The 4552-nt window shown below is 43.9% G+C and overlaps 1 pseudogene; it reads right to left on the bottom strand.

Moving 5' to 3' along the window:
• Positions 1 to 572: 572 nt before the first annotated feature.
• LOC125439632 lies at positions 573 to 4117 on the bottom strand (annotated as a pseudogene).
• Between the last annotated feature and the right edge of the window lie 435 nt (positions 4118 to 4552).

Here is a 4552-nt window from a genome sequence, read left to right as displayed (position 1 = left end):
CTATCTGTACATATGTACTCTCTGTTGCGACTCCCCGCTTGTGGAGTAACTTGTCTGAGGATGCCAAGAAGCCATCCATACATCTGCCATTTTGCACACTGTGTAAAACAGAATTATTCAGGAGGGCACTTTTATAAGGAGAATAAGATTGTAGTATAATGAAATGGGTCACAAGGGCACTTATAAAAGAAACAGCACTATAGCCTATTTCAACATTTATTGTGTGTACTACCTTGCTCTTTCTGCATTAGAATAATAGAATCATAGGAACATAAGAGTTGAAAGGTACCTATAAGGTCATCTAGACCATCCCTTGCACAAGACGGGGAATTCACAACACCCTCACACACCATCCCATGATCCCTGCTCCATGTCCAGAAAATGGCAAAAAAAAAACCTCCAGGAAAGCTGGTTCTCAAGCTCCAGAAAGCTTTTGTCTCCAGAAAAAATAGTGAAAGGAATATACTTGGGGCAGATACTTATCCAGGCAGCCAGCATGGTCACAAGTTTCAAACTTCTTCCCTCCTTGTACCACAACGTGGATGAAGAAACACCCCATCTTGTTAAGATAGTTAAATATTTTGCAATTCACCGTTGCTGTACCCACCTAGGAAGTCCCAGATAAAAGTCCCCTGGTAAAGAGTAGCAGGCAGTTGATGAAATAAAATTTCCCAGTAATCCAGAACAGGTAGATCTTCATCATCTTGGCAGGCATTTTTTTTTAGAGTTTCTTGTTTCTTTGGAGGAAGGGATTTTGAACTTGGTGCAGCTATAGGACCCGAAAGCTTCCAGTTATCGGGCTTCTCATCTCCACAAGCCACACTAGCACAGAACTGGAAGACTTCACCTTCTGCTGGTGAATCTAACTTGGGTTTTTGTGAGAAGGATATGATTGAAGTCTATAAAATTATGTATGGGATAGAAAATGTTGACAGAGAGAAATTTTTCTCTCTTTCTCACAATACTAGAACCAGGGGGCATACATTGAAAATGCTGAGGGGAAGAATTAGGACTAATAAAAGGAAACACTTCTTCACACAACGTGTGATTGGTGTTTGGAATATGCTACCACAGGAGGTGGTGATGGCCACTAACCTGGATAGCTTTAATAGGGGCTTGGACAGATTTATGGAGGAGAAGTCGATTTATGGCTACTAATCTTGATCCTCTTTGATCTGAGATTGCAAATGCCTTAACAGACCAGGTGCTCAGGAGCAACAGCCGCAGAAGGCCATTGCTTTCACATCCTGCATGTGAACTCCCAATGGCACCTGGTAGGCCACTGCGAGTAGCAGAGAGCTGGACTGGATGGACTCTGGTCTGATCCAGCTGGCTTGTTCTTATGTTCTAAGTAGGGTTTGCTATGAAAGTGCTGATGAGCAACTGCAATATCACTAAACTTTTTGTTGCATGCTCCGCACCTCCAACATTTAAACATTTTGTCACCTGTATGGCCTGCGAGATGAGTAATGGCTTATTCTGTTGAAGAACACAGGTTACTATTTGCTAGCGTGGCTGCTTGGTACTTCTCATAATCTGCTTTCCTATTTCCTTAAGAGATGTATTTCTCTCAACAGCCACAGTTTAGAAGGCTGCTTTCTTCTATTGTCTCAAATATCTTGATTGATGCTTCTGCTGTCTCAGACACATATATAATCTGTGCTATGGAAACCCTTGAAGTGAAGTAAAAAAAATTCCTTGGAATTAAAAAAGAGGTCAGCACAAAATCCACAGAAATGTTTTATGTGTACAACACTGTTATGCCTATCTTGGCAGTGTTGGAGCAGTGTTCCTAGTTTCAAAAATGTAACTTTACACAAGTCACAGCTGAACCTGTGAAAATGATGGCTTTCTAACAACTTGAAATGCTGTTTCACAGTACCTTCCAAGTCAAAGATTTCCTCATATAAGCAGCATGGCCATTTTCCTTGGTGAAAAGATTCCTCAGACAGGTCCACTGGACTTGGAGGTAGAGATAGCCCGATGGGGGTTAAAGCTCGGTTATTACAGAAAGTATCTGTGAGTTTGTCGGAAGATAATCCAAACTCATCCTCACGAACATACTTTGCACAAAAATACCTGTGCCCACAATGAAATTCAGTACCATTTGCCATCACATCATCCACTTTCTGAAGATTTACATTGCAGGGCTGACAGTGAAAAAGGAAATTAGCCAAGTGTGCTCCTCCGTGGAATTGGCCCGTGCAAATGGATGATGCTTCCATTTTCTGCAAACTTCCCACACACAGCACACTTGAGACATATTCTTTTTCATTATTTTAAATAAATTTCTTTAAACAAGAAGATGCTTTACTTGAAGGGAAAGCAATCCAAAATCACTTTTGTGTAGAGTAATTTATCCCAACTTAAAGACAAATTTCTCTACATGTTACAGCTATGGACAAAAAAGTTAGAAAGTTGCCCTTAGCTGTACCACGATAAGAAAAACATTGGCCGTTTCGGCGACCTGGATGCGCTTCCCTCCCCCCAGGGCGGCCTCAGGCCGCCCTAAACAACAACCCTTTAAAGGGTTGTTGTTGCAACCCTTTAAAGGGTTGTTGTTGGGGAGGAAGCGTCTTCCCGGCGGCGCGGTGCAAACCGCGCCGCTGGGAAGACGCTATCTTCGTTTCCTTCACGTTAAAGCCAGTTGCCAAAGTTGTTGCGCAGAGCCTGCTGAAATTCGCTCGCTTCAGCCACCTCGTCCCTCCGACCTCCAGGGGTCGGAGGGCAGCGTGGGCGGGGCTGCGACGCCCAGCAGGCGGCGACGAGGACACCGTGAGTGGGGCGGGGAAGGGGGAAGCGGCCATCTGCCGTCTGCCGGCCTCCGCTTCGCCCGTTCATGCGAACGGGCTTGCGCCCACACGCCGCCCGCACTCTTGGCGGCGTGGGGGCGCAAGGAGGCCGTGCGGAAACGGCCATTGAAATTATCCAATCAAATAAGGTATGCAAGGTTCCCCCCCCCCCAATGATAAAAGCAAAATAACTTAGTGGGACATAAAAATAAAAGTTAAAAGGGTGTGCCACTCGTGGAGAAATGGGACATTTTCACAGATCAAGTTTTTTTAATACCACTTCACCTCCATAAAATGTTGATCAATACACACCATTTGGTTAAAAAAACATTTCGGTGCACATACACCAGTTACTTTATGTACAGTAGAAGGAACAAGAAAAAAGATTCTCTCCAGACATATGTCTAAGGCTATTGCTCGACCATACACTTGCCTGACTGGGGGTGCAATGTCTCGCACAAATACTTGCCATGAGTGTTAATTGTTGCTGACCTTTAATCTGCATTGCATGGAGCAAAGGATTTTATTTCGATAAAAAATCTTTCCCACAAGCTGTGAGGACATTGCCCGCCAGTCATTGCAAGTTTCTGAAAGGAGCACACCGAAATAGGTAGTTCCCATTCAGATTGTTCCGAATCAAAGGCTCATTCCGCACATGCAGAATAACGCTGCTTTCAAACTGCTTTCAGTGCTCTTTCAAGCTGTGCAGAATAGCAAAATCCACTTGCAAGCAGTTGTGAAAGTGGTTTGAAAGCTCATTATTTTGCGTGTGTGGAAGGGGCCAAACTGTGGTCAGCCAAGTCTGAAAACCATAGAATGCAAAGCAGTCTAATTTTCGCATGCTAAAAAAAACCACATAAAAGCTTCATGGTATTTGTTGAGGTGGATAACCCAAGGTGTCTCACATGGTTAAGACTTCTAGTACTAAAAGATCACATGAAAAGAGAACATCCCCACAATGCCTGCATTGCCCATGCCAAGCCTAATTCTGCTTGCCCATGCCCACTGATTTCAACAAAACAGTTCCAAATTTGCTTTCCTAATATTTGTCTTCTTGTTGGCAGCAGAATGCCCAGCCTCTGTTTTCAGTTATTAAAACATCGTTTCTAATTGCAGTTCCAAAATCTAAACTGGACCTTTCTTCATACTAGCGAGGGGAAAAACAAACTTCTTTTTCATCCATGTTCACCTTTTGCATCACCTTTCCATCATAAACAGCACATTATTTTCAAAGGGATTGCATATCCATATCCTCCATCAATTTCTGCTCTTTGGACCTCAGCTGTAAATTGATCCTGTCCTCACCTGTCTGCCATGTGAACCATGACACATATTTTAATGAGAATTTCGTGGAGGGGGGGGGGGGATACTATCCATTTCCTTGACTGAAAGAGCAAAAGGGCCTCTGCAGAAAGCTTGCTCACTTGCCCAGTAAGTAAACATCAAATCACTGGAGTCATCCTGGAAGATCAGCAGACAAACTACCAACATTTTACATTTAAAAAAAAGAGTTCCCAGAGCTTGCCATGGAAGCTATAAATCTCACCTTTCCCTGAAAAGGGTCTTTTGTTTACTCATACATAATGAAGCTTGGTAACAGGCATGGCCATGACTTACCCAGAGCCACAGTTTGTGGTTTGGCCTGGGAGACGGTGAGGCAGAGAAAACATCATGGTGGGCTGCTCCTACATGCTCCCCTTGAGCTGGTCAGTGCGGGGTGGACCGACATTCCCTCAGCCTGCCACAACAGCATGGGGCTG

This window comes from Sphaerodactylus townsendi, linkage group LG10 (assembly GCF_021028975.2).
Source record: "Sphaerodactylus townsendi isolate TG3544 linkage group LG10, MPM_Stown_v2.3, whole genome shotgun sequence".
NCBI lineage: Eukaryota > Metazoa > Chordata > Lepidosauria > Squamata > Sphaerodactylidae > Sphaerodactylus > Sphaerodactylus townsendi.
This window is presented reverse-complemented; position numbering and strand designations above follow the sequence as displayed.